General features: G+C 38.3%; 1 long non-coding RNA gene across 1 annotated transcript; it reads left to right on the plus strand.

Annotated features, from left to right (window-relative positions):
* The first annotated feature begins 4,257 nt into the window (after positions 1-4,257).
* LOC138066201 (uncharacterized) lies at positions 4,258-18,394 on the plus strand. The gene is made up of 3 exons (XR_011139446.1): positions 4,258-4,335; positions 15,170-15,198; positions 17,684-18,394. It is a non-coding gene; the product is annotated as an uncharacterized lncRNA (long non-coding RNA).
* Positions 18,395-19,441: the final 1,047 nt, after the last annotated feature.

Consider the following 19,441-nt stretch of genomic DNA (forward strand, 5'->3'; position numbering starts at 1 on the left):
CTGGCCAGCTCTGCTGCTTGTCCCTCTTTGTCACGCAAAATGTATACTAGTCTTGAAGGATCTTTGCACAGAGTAAGTCCATAGCGACTCCAACTCTCTAAGTTTATACCATAAAAAGTGATATGGTCTGCTTTATGGAAGACTCCACATGCTTGCCTGTTTCTTCTTTTCAGTAATCTACAAGTCCAAAGATTAAGAATCACAGAATGGTTGAGGTTGGAAGGGACCTCTGGAGATCATCTAGTCCAATCTCCCTGCTCAAGCAGGGTCACCTAGAGCATATTGCCCAGGATCACATCCAGACGGGTTTTGAATATCTCCAGGGAAGGAGACTCCACTACCTCTCTGGGCAACCTGCTCCAGTGCTCTGTCACCCTCACAGTCAAGAAATTTTTCCTCAGGTTCAGATGGAACTTCCTGTGGTTCAGTTTCTGCCCGTTGCCTCTTGTCCTGTTGCTGGGCACCACGGAGAAGAGACTGGCCTCATCCTCTTGACATTTCCCCTTCAGATACTTGTACACATTGATGAGATCGCCTCTCAACCTTCTCTTCTCCAGGCTGAACAGGCCCAGCTCTCGCAGCCTTTCTTCATAGGAGAGGTGCTCCAGCCCTCTCATCATCTTGGTAGCTCTCCGCTGGACTCTCTCCAGGAGTGCCATGTCTCTCTTGTACTGGGGAGCCCAGAACTGGACACAGGACCTGGAGGTGAGGCCTCCCCAGGGCTGAGGAGAGGGGCAGGATCACCTCCCTCCACCTGCTGGCAACACTCTGCCTCATGCACCCCAGGAGACCATTGGCCTTCTTGGCCACAAGGACACACTGCTGCCTCATGCTCAACTTGGTGTCCACCAGCACTCCCAGGTCCTTCTCGGCAGAGCTGCTTTCCAGCAGGTCAACCCCCAGCCTGTCCTGGTGCCTGGGGTTATTCCTGCCCACGTGCAGGACCTTGCACTTGCCTTTGTGCAGCTTCCTGAGGTTCCTTTCCACCCAGCTCTCCAGCCTGTCCAGGTCCCTCTGAAGGGCAGCACAGTCTTCTGGTGTGTCAGCTTCTCCCCCCAGTTTAGTATCATCAGCAGACTTGCTGAGGGTGCACTCTGTGCCTTCTTCCAGGTCATTGATGAATATATTGAACAAGACTGGACCCAGGACTCACCCCTGGGGGACACCACTAGCCACAGGCCTCCAACTTGACTCTGCGCCATTCACCACAACCCTCTGAGCTCAGCCAGCCAGCCACTTCTCAATCCACCTCACCGTCCACTCATCTAGCCCGCACTTCCTGAGCTTACCTAGGAGGATGTGATGGGAGACAGTGTCAAAAGCCTTGCTGAAGTCCAGGGAGACAACATCCACTGCTCTGCCTTCATCTACCCAGCCAGTCATTCCGTCATAGAAGGCTATCAGATTGGTCAAGCATGATTTCCCTTGGGTGAATCCATGCTGACTACTCCTGATCACCTTCTTGTCCTCCACATGCTTAGTGAGGACTTCCAGGATGAGCTGTTCCATCACCTTTCCAGGGATGGAGGTGAGGTTGACAGGCCTGTAGTTTCCTGGCTCCTCCTTCTTGCCCTTTTGGAAGACTGGAGTGACACTGGCTTTCTTCCAGTCCTCAGGCACCTCTCCTGATCTCAGGACCTTTCCAAGATGACGGAGAGTGGCCTAGCAATAACATCTGCCAGCTCCCTCAGCACTCGTGGATGTAGCCCATTGGGGCCCATGGATTTATGGATGTCAAGTTTGGACAAAAGATCTCTAACCTGATCCTCCTCCACCCAGGGAGAGTCTTCCTTTCTCCAGACTTCATCTCTTGTCCCGAGGGTCTGGAATTCCTGAGGACCGGCCCTAGCAGTGAAGACTGAAGCAAAGGCAGCATTCAATAACTCTGCCTTCTCTGTATCCTTTGTTACCAGGGCCCCCGCCCCATTCAGCAGTGGGCCCACGTTTTCCCTAGTCTTCCTTTTGTTATTGATGCATTTGAAGAACCCCTTCTTGTGGTCCTTGACATCCCTTGCCAGATTTAATTCCAACTGGGCCTTAGCCTTCCTCGTCGCATCCCTGCACACTCTGACAACGTCCCTGTATTCGTCCCAAGTGGCCTGTCCCCTTGTCCACATTCTGTACACTTCCTTCTCCTGTTGGAGTTTTGCCAGGAGTTCCTTGCTCATCCATGCAGGTCTCCTGCCCGCTTTGCTCGACTTCTTCCTCAGAGGGATGCACTGATCTTGAGCCTGGAGGAAGTGATGCTTCTTTTTTCTGTCCTAGATATCAAAAGTTTTCCTTTTTCTGTCTTAGATATCAAATGGCCAACAATCAGGGACTTTCCAGGTAGTAAGGATGTCCTTTGAGAGGATAAGAAAGGGTACTAAGGGCCTTTCCGGTAAATTTCAGCAGTCACGAGCTTATATTGGTTATAATACGTAGTATCTATCAGTGCTTTCACAGGCATCATGATCCCCTATATAAACATTAATAAACAAGATAGTAAAACTTTTCATCAAAAAGGAATCACTCAGGAAAATCTTGATAGATCATCAAACCAACTTCAGTAGTTGTTTATCATCATTTTTCATCTATGGATTAGGGGGTTTGTAGAAATCGGATCAGATACTGGAAGAAGTACTTAAAAACACAAGGTTATTCTTTTATTAGACAATTCAGATTTTACTTGATATAGCGATGCTGAGGAGATGGGAATGGATGTGACGTTACCTCAGAAGATTGAAAGAGAAGCATGTCCCATCTTGTATGTGAACCAAAAGCTATTTCTACAAGAGAAGAAGAACATGCTACTAAGAGGAAATGTCTGGAAGCAAATGATTTACAGAATTCGTAAATTATTTCCTGCTGGGCAGTAAGTTTTTCCTTGTGAATTATTCCCTTCTTTTTTGATTGCACAGGACAAAACCACACAAATTGCAAGGCAGTACTTTTCTTTGCTCTAATATCAGGTGAGAAAGATACATCTCAATGCAGGCTTTCTTTCCAGCGATGTTAGGTCTTCGATGCTACCTCCAGTTTCATGGGGGATATATTTGAGTGATTCCGGATTCCATGAAAGGTTTGAAGAAACTCTTAGAGATTTAGTATCTCATAGTGAAAGAAGTAGCAGAGGTATCAGTGGAGTTTGTCTGCATTCGTCTGCTGATAGAACAGTATCAGGAGTCAGCACCTGCTTTTTAGAAGCCTGACTAGGCTTAAAAAAAAAAAGTCAGAGGCCTAACTAGAATTGATCCTGACTTGATTAGCATGTCTTTTTGCAGCTGTCTTCAGCCATTCTATGACTGTCACTGTGACAACTTTTTGTTGGTTTATGGATTAATTCCTTCATCCACCAGCAGGATGATTATCTTCTGATATGTCTGACATGTTCAAGGTATGGTTGTCTCAGTAGCATTGCTAGGTTTGCTTTTGATCACTTGATGAAGTATGCATTTTGTTAATGGGATAAAACAAATGAAAAACAAACTGAAGATATTTATATTCCCAAGGTAAAAATGAAGGTTGGTTTAATTTTCTCAATATTGGTGTCTGCTAGGACTGTGAAAAGTCTCATCCTCTAGTTGACATCTCTGAACTAGCAGAACTCCTATCAAAGATGCAGCTATGCCAATATAAATTTGTTTTTGTTGACTTAACTTACATCATTCAGAAAAGTTGTGTAGCTAAGCCAGTGGGAAAAAAATGCAAACAAGCAAGCAAAACTTAGCTGTTGGTGGAAGCCATATCTTTGCTACAGTTAGATGCATACGGATAAGCCTTTGAAATAAATCTTATTAAAAAAAAAAGTTAAACTAATGTGTTTTCACCCTGGAACAGAGAATAATTCTCCCATCCATCCCAAAAATTCAACCAAAAATGTGTAATAGAAGAGAACATGAGCTCCATAAACTACTTTTACTTTTGCAGCTGAGCAAATTTATTCCTAAAAATGCTTTTTATAATAAAGTATTTTGGAGCGGTATACAATATTTTTATATATTATATAATATAAAAGCTCTATGCTTGCACAATAGTTAGTGCTAATAAATGCTCCACTGGGAAAGCAAGTATCTTTACTTGTTTACTACATTTTGCAGAACAGTGAGGTAACAGGTGATACTGTGACCTAGGGGTAGGTTTGAGATCACAGTTCTGGAATCCCTGACTGCTGCCTCTGTGTTTATTCCTCTAGACCATGCTGCTTTTCCCCGCACCGATACATTTTGTGGGATACCTTCTTGTGGTCCTCCCTCCTAGTCATTCCACACGAGTAGATTTATATCATTTTAGAAGAGACATTTGTGTGGTATGGGCCATTAGAAATATGGTGAAGAGTTGAGCTGCTTGCAACAGGTAATGATGTTGTCTTTTCTCTGGCCTTCTTTCTTCCACATCTCCATTCATTGATGAGAGGCCATATTTTTGTCCTAAATTTGTAAAAATAATATTTTTTTTGCATTAAAAATTATATTTTCCCCTTGGCTAAAGTTTTCACCTGCTCTTCATTGGAAATGTGTCATTCTCAATTTTCTCATGATTTCAATAGGCTGAGATACACAAAATCAAGCCATTTTCATTTACATATTTCTAAAGCAGTTTTATAGGAAAAGAAGTAGTATATTGCATTAAGCAGAAATTTTATTTTTGTAACTTTTTTTTCTTTCATTATCAGTTTAATCGTTAGTTCTGCATGCAGTAGTGTTGATTCTGTGAAATGCAATTCATATTCTTGAGTTTAGCTGCCACAAATAAAGTAAATACCCTGAGAACTGCTATTCTTTTTGGCTGCATGAACATTAAAGAGATGAAGTCTTGATGTATGCTTTAGAGACTGATGTGCTGATTTGCATTAGTCTGGACTAACAAAGATTGCTTGGCATATGGCTTCTGTGTTCAAGAGCCCTTTTTTTTAAGTTTAAGAGAAGGTAAGAATTGTGCCTCACTTTCATACAAAACTGGTCATCCATTAGTGTTACAGTACGAGATGGGGTGAATGCTGAATGTAATCCTGAGATATTTGGGAAGGAAAGTCTGCCGTTTTTATATTTGATCTAATGCCTGTAAAACTCGTATATTAATTAGAACTGGGTGAGAAATATTTTGTTTATTTATGAACATTTTCAAGATTGTCAAAAATTGTTGGCAATGAAATATAATGAAAAGTCATTCTTTGAGAAATGTCCTTGAAACAAAACCCATGGGTTAAGTAAGGGAGGGGGTAGTTTAGGTCAATGATATATCTTTTGTTTTGATAGTTTCAACCTATTTCATTTTGATTTCATGGAAATATTTTACTGTTTCTAGCATAAGTTATAGTTTGGACTGAAAAATATTTTGAACTGAAAAGTGGAACTAATTTTTGAAGAAAAAAAACAGCATGTGATATTTTAAAACTTATTTTTCATTAGAAATGGTGCTTGATTGGAATTGATTAAAAAATCATTGAAAAATTTATGATTCCTTCTATTATTCCCTACTCCTTCTATTATGAACGAGCCATAGGCAGTCACTAGGAACAACGGCCCGCCTGGCTAACTTATAAATATTCTGACAGATTCTTTTAAGTTAAAAACAGCCATGAAGACATCTTACTTTTCCTCCTGAGCAGATCCTTGCAGTGCCATCTGTAACTGAAGTTAAAAAAATACAGCAAGTGGAGATAGAGTTCCTTCATTGCTTGGGCACATTAGCCTTTCTGCATCATCTAAAAGTTGTCATTCTGCACTGTCTGACAGCACCATCTGGTTCAGAACATATTTCAGATATGGCCATAACTAGAGCTAGATGTGCTGCCACCATATATAACTTGAGTGCTTTTTACCTTTGTGCTATATCTTTTGGAAAAGTAATACTGGTTGCTGTATCTTCAAATGGTCCAAACAGCCAGACTGTTTAAACAAAAGCAATGAATAATTTACATCAGAAATAGAGAAAAACAAACAAATAAAAGTAAATAGGCACCTCCTCATCTATGTGGAACTACACGTGGTTTAGTGGGAAAAGGCAGATACACAGCGCACACTGATATCACTTTTGAAGAGATTAGAATAACCTTTGCCTACTTTGGAGAACTTTAGGGAGCTCTTCTAGCAGTGGTAGATCATTTAGAGGATCACTGGCTCCATATCATCCAAACTTTCTCCTTAATGTGTCAACCAGGATTGATCTATACCACACACAGATCTCTCTCTACAGATGCAATCTGCTGGGAATCATAATCACTGGCTGTAAGGTCAGTAATATTAGGTAGAATTGCACAGCATGTTTCATATTGGACTAATCTTACTTATTTTCTCTAATTATGAAAAAATATTTAATGATTACAATAAAAATTCTTCCAATAGCAGGTGGGGAAACTTTATTCTGGGAGATGAATGGAGAGATTCAGTAGGACACTCAAAGTGCTTTGCACCACTTTCTGACAAAAAGCATCCATAAATCTGATTTTATGTGGCAGTTGCAATAAGCTTCTGACTGCTTTGCCTTATTAGAGTTGTGGAAAGAAATTGGAATATGTCCCTAGCCTGGCAAACTAGGCCCTCTGCCTGTAAATTATTAAACCTCACATGTGTCAGGTGTGCCCAGAAAAGAACAAGACAAAGAACGGTGAAGTAGAGGTTGTACCATTAGATGAAGGAACTAGACGTGAGATTAGATGAAAAGAATGGTATTTAGGTTTGCTTCAGCTTTATTTGCTTATTAAGAAACGTGGAACCCCACAACTGTCTATGAAAGATGATGGTAAGTTGGGGAAAGAAACACAGCAACTGAGTGAACACAAAACTGAGCGAAATGTAGCATATGTACTGACTGATACAGGAACTGATTTTGAAGAAATATATATAGATAGGGGATCAGATGCTCAGTCCTAAGACAGCATTTTTTAATCATCTTAAAAATAGGAAGAGATGGTCAGCAGAACTATGCAGACAGTTGTGATATGATGTAGATTGATAGATGAGTAAATAGTGGCCTTGGCACAGTGGCCTCCTCAGCTGGAATGATTTTTCTGGAGAGCTACTGTATTCTAACAGCTCCACCTAGAATAACAGTCTCTTGCCAAGTGTTACTTGCAAAAATGAGTTGCAAGAGCTGGAACCCACTCTTGGTTTGTTGGTGTGTCAAATTGACCGTGTCACCTTCATGCATCACATAGCACCATGCACAACTCTTCCTCAGGTTTTATTTGACATGATCTTCGACAATCAGCACCTGATTTGACTGGGCTCAGGGTTACAGCTTTGACTGCATTTTTGCAGGTTGACTGGATGCTTTAGTACACTATATGTGGGAAGAAACACAAGAATGAAACAGTTAAACAAAAAAAGACAGAGTTAAATCTAAAATACCTGAATGCCTATAGTTTCCTATACCTCTGAAATAAATATCATAGGCATCTGAGATAAAATTGGATTCTGTGCATTGAGCAATGAAGGGCTGAAACTGCGATAGTTTTACAGTGGAAGTCTGAACAGGGATGTTCCCTCCTTGCCTACATTGTCATCCTAGACATTTTCCAGAACAATGGTGGTCATTTACAAAGATATGAGCCTCTACAGCATAATATCACCGATTTAGCCATTAAGTGCTACCAGGAGCAATGCTGTTACTCCTAGGAAAAAGGCCATTACTGACTATAGATAAAACAGTAAAAATGTCCATTTATCATCTACATGGTAGTATTTAGCAATCAGTTTCTTTTCTACTTCAAAATCTGGAATAAATGAAGCACAGCTGGGGGATGGAATACAGGGACTAGCTGTTCTGAGGCTTTTGGTAAAAGGCATGGTAGAGACAGCTTTAAACTGCTCTGGAATGACACTGCTCCAGAGGATACTGTTAGCTGGCCTATTTTCTGGCAGAAAACGGAATGATTTCTTACTACGTGCATTTCACCACCATGTGTCAGCTCGAGTACGAAGCTATATGGTCTGCCCATGATTTTATTAGCTACAACTCCACATGTTCTTTGTTCCCTGAGACACTAAAAACAAGACAAAGTTCTGCCATTATAAAATGTTCATTGATACAACAAATGCAGAAATATTCCTTTAATATTCCAGCATGCAACAATTTATAATAATATGTGAGTAAACAAAAGATGACTGACCAGTGGCAAAGTGAAACTCTAGCAGCATGATTCGTTCCAGACATTAAATCCTTATTGCTCTCCTGCATCCTCAGTTCAAAACCCCATGCTTTCCATATTGCTCACTAGACACCGAGAATAACATGATCGTTCTGGAAGTTCATTCTCGCCTGCAGGCAAGAACTTGTCCCATCATAGCAGAAACAAAAACAGCACAGCAGGACCTCCAGCATTAGGAACTGCAGCAAGAACTGTCCTCTTGAAACAACAATTCTCTATATAAGAGCTTAAATGTGGATATTTCATTTTTATAAATGTCTTTCTCAACTGTCTCTCTATCAGCCTAGATACATAATGAGCATAATCATTCCTGGCAAATAATGAGAAGCAGTTCCAGAGAAAATATTCACAGTTTGGAAATGTTTTATGCCGTTAGTATGAATAACAGGGAACAAGGAAATGAGATCACACTGATTTTTCCCAAATTAAAATTTTGATACCTTGTGTGACAGGAGAGACACTGCTACTCAGGCAAAGATCTGGGACTCTTCAACTGTTCTCCAAAAATAGAAAAAAAGAAAAAAAAGCTTTTACTTGCAACGACAAATGTGCCATTCCAAATAAAGAGACTTTAATTGATAAGAACATAACATAATAATAACATAAAGTCTTACAAAACATATCAACACAGCAATACCTTTTCTTAAAACACAAATTTCCTTAATGATAGAACTGTATATGTCAGGGCCACAGCAACAAAACCGATTTGTCAACAAATTGCATTTACACTGCTGGTGTCTGGCTACCGGAGACTGGATGCTTTATAAATATAGAGATAGATAAATTAAATAGATTAAATAGATAGGTATAGGATATTTGAGCTGAACAGCCATAAACCCACACTTAAGGGCTTTAGCCTATAAATTCTTGAGTAGTAGATTGCTTTGTACTGATGGCTTATAGCTATGCAGGCTCTAAATCATAGAGCTATTGGCTTGCATGAAAGATGAGGCATGAATCATATTGTATGATAAAGAAACAGAAGATATCTGATTGTTCATTTTTTAATTTGCTATATAAAGAAAAAACCTTCATTCTCTGACTTCAGTTGTGTAATGAATTGCAAAATGCTGGAAAGAGGTAACAGACCTTTAGTCTAGTATTAGACTAGACTAAAGATAGTCTAGTCTACTAAAGTATTAGTAGATAGTCTACTAAAGTATTAGACTATTAGTCTAGTATTATCTAGACCTAGTATTATCTAGACCTAGTATTAAATAGTCTTTAAGGTCTTCCTGATGAACCACTAGTACCTGCAGTGTAATTCTGGTGCATGCATTTACTCTGTTTCATAGCAGCCTTGTGTGATAGTATCCCTTGTGTAAGCTATATACAGCAACCACTTAGCAGGCAGTGGGATGAGCTTATCTGAGCCCAGTATTACGTGAAGAAGAAAGTATTAGAGGAGTCAGGTCAGAAATCTCAGTATTTTATATATTTTATATAGACCATCTGCTGTTTGAAGTGACTACTTTCATGCATTTAAAACTGAGAGCATTCTAGACGTGCAGAGGAGTAAGGAAAAGAAGGACAGCTATGGAGCAACAGCTACATCACAAACATAGGTTCTTTACAGGGATGATTTTCCCTGTTTTGTTTCATGCTAGAGAATACTTAATGCTCATTTCTCCTTTGTTCTTTCTGTGCCAAAGGCCGAGTTTGTAGGTTTTGTCCCTGTATACTTTACATTTGTGATAGTCTTGTGATAAGGCATTGTGAATCTTTGGTGATTCACAGTGGCTTGCTGCAGACCTGTGTGAGAGTGGCCTGGATGACTGGATTGCCTGTAATGGCAGGGGAGTGGATGTGATGCGCTGGAGTTATGTCTTCCAGCTCCATGCTCCTAGGAGCACTATCTAAACCTTGTCAGATTTACCAGCTTGTTACTTACACCCAACACCTGCCCCTTTGATTATAATGAAGAGAAGTTTTGCACTGGACTTGTGTTTGTAAACTAACCGCCTCAGCTGTATTGCTGGTGATTGATTGTGGTTTGTACTTATCCAGAAAGAAACAGTGTTCAAGGTAGTCTCTCATCTGCGGAACAGGTTGATTCACATGATTCAGTGCTTTTGCAGCCGTCAAATAAAGCTTTCCTGTTATGTTAAAATACTTTACAGTAATGCACTCACAATTAGATGGAACAGCACTAGAAGAACAAAATACGTGAATGACATGTATTTTGGCTTATTATTTGAAGTCTACAAGACTACCTCATGATATGAATATATTTTTAATTAATATTTGCAAGTAAGATAATCTCTTTTCTTGAAATATATTTTATTCACGCTTTCCTCCATTTTTACGGGATGAAAAATATGCTGATAATTTCATAAATGATCCATTGCTCACATCAAATTTATTAAATATTATTTCTATCCCCACTGTATGTAAATTGCATATATAGGGTCATAATTTTCAGAACGAGCTTTCAGTCTGTGAATGTGTGTTATTCGCACAAATATATTTTGCGCATTTAATCCTTATTCTTAAAAGACGCTTAAAGGGCATTGCAAATGTTTACTAGTTAAACATCAGGACTCCCTAAGGCCCCACAAAATTAACAATATATAGTTAAGATAGTTATACTCACTCAGTATAGCGATAACTCACTCAGTATTCAAAGTTTGATGTGGAGTGCGGCAATACAAAAGCACACACCAATATTACAGTGCAGATGAGAAGAAAAATTTCATGTCCTATTGAAACTGCCGGAATAAGCCGGCTAATAGAACTAGGTACATAAGCTACATTTTGGCAAGGATACTGGGGTTGACTTCACCATTCTTCCAGAAATCACTGTGAGGTTTTATATCTTGTCCAAAGAACAATAAACTCAGTTCTGCTCTCTTTTATCTCCATGTAAATTTGGAGTGACTCTCCTGAGTCAGTGAAGTTATTTTGAACGTGGTAATGATGTTGATAAAAATAATTTCTATATGCTTCAAGAGCACATACACCCAGTTATTCTTTAACGTAAGACCTCAGCAAGCCATGACAAAAGACTGGAAGGTATCTTCAAGATTCAGTGGTGTTAAATAACCTAACTGAAAAATACTGTTAAAACTGTTAAGTTCCAACAAATCCATTATTGTTAAAACTTAACTGTGTTGAAACATGGTGAAGACCTGAAGGCCAGATTCCCAGGAATGTAAATTTCGGGCAATTCCCTGAGACTGACGATATTTATTCTGCTTTTATTTTTTACCTACCTCTCCTTTCAGAGTAACCATCATTACTCTGTATGATCCAAACAATGTTACCCTGGAAGGATAGTAATAACATAACAGTAGAATAATAGATTACATCTACATAGACTAGAAATATATTTCTCCTCAGGGAAAACATTTTCAGTGGTTCTTTGGCATTTCCCATATATGTTCTTCTTAACTTTAAAAGCATGAAGAATGTGTCACCTAATACATCACATATTTTCTCTGTTCAGTTATCAAGATCTTGATATGTTACATATCGGTATATTTTTTAATTATTTTAAACATGGCATTAAAATTCACAGCTGTTTCAAAAGAAACATTAAATCCACTGAAAGGACAGATTTTCAGAATTTTAAGCAAATTTCAAATGCTCAGCTGTCATCATACCATCCGTTGCAATGAGTATAAATAACTTCCCTTTAATATATGAAGAATTGGGAAGGGAAAAGAAAAAGATATTTGCATTGCAAGAAAACTCCAGGTGCTCTTAGAGTTATCTGGGACATTTTCCAGTTGACAATATGGAAATACTGTCACTCAGGCCAGAAAGCTTGTTGCTATGGGGATACAATAGCAGCATCATTTGACAACTTGGCAGTTGTTAGAATTGGCAGAGAAAGAAACTCAGTAAGAGGGGTCGTTGGATGATTTCAGGTGGGTGTGCACTCGGGAAGGATGGATGGTTAGGGAAAAAAAACACTGAAAAATTTCTTTCCATGTTGCAATCTCTCCTTCACATATGGTTTGGAACAGTATACCTGCTTAGAAGCTTAAAAGGTTTGAAACAAGAAGGAAAGAAGACCTGTGTGTTCAGACATCAACTAGCTATGCATCCATCCTGGGATGGGTATATATTGGGTGCAAGCAATTATGCAAGAGCTGGCAATGAGATAAGGCAGCAGCAAAAGCAAGTATGATTTTGATTGCTCCCTCTGAGAAGTCACACCATAAACCGAGAAGGTTATAGTCCCTCTCTAAATACCTCAGATGAGATTGTAGTTAGAATATTATAGTAACTGCAGCTCAGTACATAGACAGTTAGAGATTAACTAGGGAAAATTTAGAAATAGGTAGTGGTAATTATCAAAAACTAGGGACTGGTTTACAAAGATGAAAGAACTAATTCTGTTTAGGCTGGCTGAATGTCAGCTAAGATGCATGTCACGGCTTTGTTAATACATCAAGAGTCTGAACATCAAAGTAATTGAGGAAATACTTAGTCAAATAAAGGTATTCTTCTAAGAAATTAAGAAGGAACAGAGGAAGATAAAATCTGAACTAGATATTAGGGAAAAGAATGCCACTAGTGAATCTGCTACGTTACAGAATAATCACAATTTCTAAGGAAGAGTATTTCTCTTTTTGGAGTGACATTGGACAAAACATGGAAAAGCATACATTATGCAGAAATTGTGCACTGCGTGGCAGCTAAGAAATATATGAATCTTTCTATTTCTAGTATTGGGAGGGGAAAATCTGGCGACTGTATTGGTGAGCCTTTCTAACTGAAATAAATACAAGCAATAAGAACTGAAAAATAATTCTGTGATAGTGCACCAAGAATCGTAAATGTGCTATATTTGAACAGTGCACCTGTATCAGCAAAGCTTCTGAGTTCCAATGTTGCAGGAGGAAGGAGGGGGAGAAGCTATGTCTATAGTCAGTCATAGATGAGGAAAGAAGGCAGGGAACAGTGAATTTCCTAAATTGCAATGTGGTCTAAATATATTAAAGGGGGTGAGTTTACATTACTGAGGCAATTTGGGGAGGAATTGTTGGTTCTTTAATATTTTTCTCAGGGAAATTCTAAGTTCCTTGTTACAACTAGAAAAAATAGACAAACAAACAAACAGACAAACGTTTGCTACATTATCTGATTATGTTTTTTACCTTTGTTCCTTCAGGCAAACTGCCTCTGTTTCCCTTCTGGTCTCTTGTGATCATGCCACCCAGATTGTTTCCCTTCCCAGTGCAAATCAAAATCAATTAAAAGTATCCCCACAGGACTAGATTTTCAGAGAACCTACATATCCACATCTCTAATTGAAGTCAATGATAGCTGCAGGCATGTGGCATCTCTGAAGCTCAGGCTCTGTAGAGCTAAGTAAAGAAAAACATATGGATTTTGTAGGTAATATACCATGGGAGAAATCTCTAAATAGGTCCTGAAATAATGAAGCTACATGCTTTATGCTGCAGTCCAACTTGCAATCACTAGGCCATCTCACCACAGGGGAAAAATGGATATTGAGAGTTATTGAACATTGCCAATTTTTACTGTGGATCAGCTTGAAGTTATTTAGCACAGATGTTTCTGTAATTATGACACACTGGGAAAATCCACATGCTCAATAGCCCTCAAACTTGCACTTCCATCTGTGCAGTGTGATGGTCTACAGTTACTGCGCACGGCTGCAATATAAAACATGCAAGAATGCTGTCTGGCTTAAGAACTACTGGAAGATTTTTCCAGCACCACCTGTGCTTTTCAGTTAGCTGTATCACTATGGCTTTATGTTTAGATATAGTACATTTATAAGGCAGTAAGATATGTCTAGTGAAAATAAGAATGTATAAAGAACTGTGCAAAATTTGACAGTTTGGGTAGAAACCTCCCATGATGTGAAATGGCTGACAGGAATTTAACAGTATATTGTCCAGTAGTCCTTTTATTTATATCATTAGATCAGTTTGGAGCCATTAGTAGAAACTGAAAGCTGTTACCAGACATAACTGAGAGCTGGGATTCTTATAGTGATATTAGAAAAAGCTCATGATTTGTCCTACAATGGTGGAAACCTTGGATCTCGAAGACTTTCTTCAATCCTAACATCTTCCTGGAGTTTGATCACATTCCAAATAGTACTGGAAAAAAAATCACCTCCTCTGATTTAACAAACATTTTGAAATTAAAACAATGTGTTCCAGTCTAGAAAATTAAAGAGGAAGACTTCTGCTATCTATATTTGAAATTTAAATAGACTTGAATGCTAATTATTTGTAATTTATCTGAGGCTATGAAGAAAAAAAGAGGACAGCATTTCTGAACTCAGGTATATGCAGTCCAGTGCAGGAGATTCTTGGTACTAATAACACTGTGGTAACGTTGCCTTATACTTTTTCCATATGTTGCTGCTGTTGGTCCTATTGTCACTCGCTATTTAGAGTGAAAGTGGGAGCACTACCCCAGCTCTTAATTTTATAGTCCTAGTATGGGGCAGCTTGTCAATTAACTTTTGTTCTCCCGTGAGCCTCTGTTCTGTTGTTCTTACATGCAATCTCCTTGGCTAGTTTTTTTCTGTAGCCTGATTGTTGAACAGGGATGTAAAACAGTGTCTACTAATGGCCAATATTTTCACTATTTCCAAAATATGGACATTTCCCATCATGCGGGAATTCTAAATAATGGAAGAGAATGGCTAGCTTCTCACATTGAACAAGAAAACCTCAGTCTTTGAGAGATTAAGGAAAACTTTCTTCACTTTTAAAACACATAGTAACCATATGCAATTGCTCTGACCAATTACTGAATTCTGTCTAATAGAAACTGGGATTATAAAGCAGCAAACGATAATTTGCTTGTAATTCTAAAGTCAGTGTTTCTCCTTTTGCTAGAAAAGTCATGGGATCTCAAATCACCAGAATTTCTATTTTACATCTTCCTTTCTTCCTTTCCAGATTGTTACTTGCTCTGGGAATTAAACTTCATCATGATCCATAGGGAAGAGCTAACTTTTCATTGCTGTTGTAGAACCAACACACTTCTGGGATGTGTTTTGTCTAACTCTTGAATACATCTAACTTTTCTTTCTTTTTCACATAGGTTTATACCACCAGGTGGTATAGCTGCAGGTAGGTGTAGCATGTGTACTACTGCATACCTGTTATTGTATTTACATAACACTATCTTTCTCTGGAAGAGGCAAAAAGGGCTTGTGCTGTAATATTTAAGGCATCACTTTCCCTTGCTGCAGCTGTCACTTTTTACATAAAGTGCATCAGCAGAATCTACTACACAGATATCTTGAGAAATCCCCAGCCACTGAAGTGACTAAATTTGGGGCACTAAATCTAAAACCTCCACAAAATCTATGAAGAATGCCTTGTTATCCATTTTAGTCTTTTCCCTTATGATATTTTCAAGGTTAAATTCATGATGTTGAGCTTCTCTTTCCCTTTTTCCGTATCTTTAGTTCCTTAGTTAAACCTTTTTCTTTTTTTTCTTTTTCCCTTTTTAGAATGACTTTTGGAAGGCCTTAACAATATATGTCAAAATGTAAGGGTTGTACTGCATTGCGAACTGCTCCTCTGCTGACTCATCTGCCACAACTAATCAAGACTTTTTGGTCTACATGCTGCAACATTTAAAACCTGTTAGCAGTAAAGAAATACTGTTTGCTCAAAAGCTTTTAATTCATAGCACATGGTGGGCAGCTGATAAGATTTTTTTTTTTTTCCTAAAATGGAAGCTCTTTTCTTGTTAATGCTATCTGGTCTTCTATTCTATTTATCAAGTCACAAGTTTTCTGGTGTCTACTAACATGTTCCTGTGCTGGGGAAATTGTTTCCTATTTAGAGAATATCCAATATTTTCAGGCTGATTTCAGCTCCACCTCGGTGACAGGCAGGTTGAGGCTGTTCTTTTCTTGCCGTACCTGATGGGACATAGCAACGCTGATTCTAAGTCTGCACACTTTGGGAATGAGGTTGAGGGAGGGAAAGCTTCTCCTGATTTTGTTGGGTGTAACACATTGCGTTCTATATAGCGCTTCAACTGTGCTGTAGAATGCATTTCAGGACTCGAAAGAGTTGTATTTACTAAGAAGCTCACAATCCCTCAAGATTTTTTTAAAAGGATCAAATCTTTGTTTCTGATTTTATTCTTAAAAAATATTAAAGTGGGAATTTTGCAGATAGAGAGCATCTACATTCTCATAAGCTCTAATACATCTCTTTTATTGAAGTTATGAATATTTATGCAGAAGCTATTCCTTTCATGTAACATTAAGTTGCTCCATCTTTTTGGTTGGTTGTAAAACAATCATTAAAAATCTCAAGACATTTTCACAAGGAAGGGGAAGTTCAGATAAGTTTGCAAATAAATAGGGACATCAGCAACTCCTATCTTTTACAGCGGTTTTCATGATGGAACACTGATGAAAAAGACAAAGTTGTCATAGTTTAATTTCCAAGTTTAATAAACTCATAATATTTGCAAGATTTTTATTTTCTGGAAATATTTTGTACATCTAACCCACTGTGGAGAAATATAGCCTGAGTTTTCTAGGTACTTACCATAAAAAAAGGAAATTCCAGAAATCTAGATATAGAGTATGAGTGGAAGTAGGTTACAGAGGTTATAGAACAAGTATATTTTAAAATTTTCTTACCCAGTGAATTATGCAGACTGTGGGCCACTGCACATGATGATGTATTTTCTGGCTCAGCTACACTCTTTTCTCTCCATAAGTTCCTACAGTAAGAGCTCTGCCAAGTTCAACCTTTATTTTTATCATTGAGCTTTTAAGTATTTCTGGTTGGTGTCTCTGCTCCACAGAACTATGCTCCAGTTTACTTCAGCAGCCAAGAATCTTAGAAAAAGAATGGAATTTCAAGAAATCATCTGATCCTTTTTGAACTAAGTAAAGATTTACTATATTTAGGCCATTTCTTACAAGTGTTAGTCTAAATGTTTTTTAAAAAGAATATTATCTTTTGGTGTTCTCTAGTCTTCTCTAGAATTAAACAAACTCATTTCCTTCAGTCTTTCCTCATTAGTTGTATTTTTAAATCACTGATCTTTCTTCTTCTTTTTTTTCCCAGACTCTCTGTATTGATCTATGTATTTATTGAAGTGTAGCATCCAGAACTAGAGACAATACTCTAAGGTCATAGTGCTGAATAAAGCATTGTACAGGACAGAAGGATTACTTCACATTTCCTTCCAGTTGTACGGCTGCTTATACATCCTGCTATATGTATGATATGGCATTTGCCTTTTTCACAGCAGCATGACACTGTTGACTCATGTTTGGTTTAGGATCCCTTTTAACCCTTAATTTGTTTGTTTATAGAACTGTTTCCAGCCAGTTGTTCCTGGTCCTGTATTTATGTAGTTAATTAATTCTGAATAAGGATAGCATCTTGCATTTTTCTCTACTGAATTCAGAATTAGTATACTCTTCAGTATCTCTACAGAATTTTTTCATGTTTTCTGTCTGTATCTGCAATTTATTAAGATCGTCTTGCATTCTGCTCATGTCTTCTAATGTTCGTTCGGTCCCTCCCAGAAAATGGTATCTGTAAATTTAATAAGCCTACTCTCCATTCCTTTCAGGTTGTTAATGAAAATATTGAAGAGTACCAAACCCAGATGTGATAGGCCATTAGAATTTGTCTTTCTGTGCGTGTATCTCTGACGAAGAAGAAACCAAGGACACCGTTCCATTATCATAACATATGAACACTAAGGTTGTCTGAGGACTGACAATTTGATTTTATATAGCAATCAGAGGTTTTATTCTAATTTGAATTCAATCAGCAACAATAAATATTTCTCCACAAAAGGATCTGCATTTGTGTAGTGAAAAGATTAGGTGTCTAATTTCTCCCTGTCCATATATGCTTTTTTAGAATTTCCAAAAACTTCACATGTGAAATCAGAAATCTTACCATCAAAATTGTTGTTGAAATCTATACAATTTTGTGAAATATTTTTGCACCAATAAAATATCATTTTCCAAAAAAACCCAAACACATTTGAAAATGTTCCAGCTAGCTGTAATATCTGTTGCTGAAAAAATTTTCTGACTAACTATCAGAAAATGCACCATTACCCAACGAAGTGAGACGGAATTAAAAAAAAAGGGTGGAGAGAAGTGGAAAAAGTGGACTACTTTCAGGAAAATATTTCTAACAGTAAAATCAGTGAAACTGAGCTCCCAAGGGAAGATGCGGAAACTTCAGTGCTTAGGATTTTTCAGACTTAAGTGGGTAAGTAGCAACAGGGACTAATTCTGCCTTGACAGGCAAATGAGCTTCACTTAGATGACCCAGAGAATTAATGTAGACACTTCACAAGTCCATAGCTGCTAGTGCTGAGGAACACATGCTCTGCATTAGGTACTGCAAAGGAAGAAAGGGGGTTAATTCTCCTGCGATCACTATAATTCTGTGCCTGAAATTATCTTCAAGACTTAATACACCTTTCTTACCAATTTCCCCTTGTTGGGAATAGAAGCAATGGTATTTTTTTGTTTCTTTGAGATAGTCTGCTTCTTAGTGTAGTGTGCTTACTATAAACTCTCACAGGGAGAGAAAAATCTTCATTTTTTAAGTTTAAAACAAAGCCACTCCTCTTTGTAAAAAAGAGAGTAATGGTAACACAGTGGTGACCGTAGCTTGAAGAATATACTTTGAACATGTGAAGGAATAGAAAGCAAATATAATTTTTTCATAAATGTCTGTTACAGGTCGTTTTCAATTTCTTGCTTTACTTATTCCATGCAACCAGCTGCCCTCCTATTCCTACTTTATGCCTTCTATTTCATATGAATAGTAATAAAATGCAAGAGAGAGAACGAACCACATATGATAAATGGTAAGGGCACACTTAATGCGCTACTGGGAAAAGCATTACAGAAATGAGGGCTATTCAGGAGCATATATTGAAAAGTAGTACATTACATATAGGAGGACAGAGTTTTTATGAACTGAGGAAGTGTGAATTCAGCTTAGATCTAGATTAACCATGATCCCAGAGTCACTAAAAGGAGTTAGCATTACCTGATTTCTAGAGGGAGGCCTCACAGGGTTAGCAATCTGTGGCTAGAGAGTGAGAAGAAAGTGGTGAAATATGAGAAATACGTGCCATTGGCCTGTTTCCTGCCCCTCTCCCTCCCAAGCTGCAAAAAAAATCTGGTAATGAGTTATCTTCATCAGTTTTGGTATAATTCCTCCTCAAACCTCAGAAGCCGTCTGTAAGGACAGAGAGTGAGAGCCCTGTCAGCTGGAGGAAACTATTTTGGGAGAGGTCCAGTCTTCCAGGAACCAAGGCTGATCCAGCTTCCTCTGGCAGACAATTGTCTACTCCAGG

This window comes from Struthio camelus, chromosome 2, assembly GCF_040807025.1.
Source record: "Struthio camelus isolate bStrCam1 chromosome 2, bStrCam1.hap1, whole genome shotgun sequence".
Classification (NCBI taxonomy): Eukaryota; Metazoa; Chordata; class Aves; order Struthioniformes; family Struthionidae; genus Struthio; species Struthio camelus.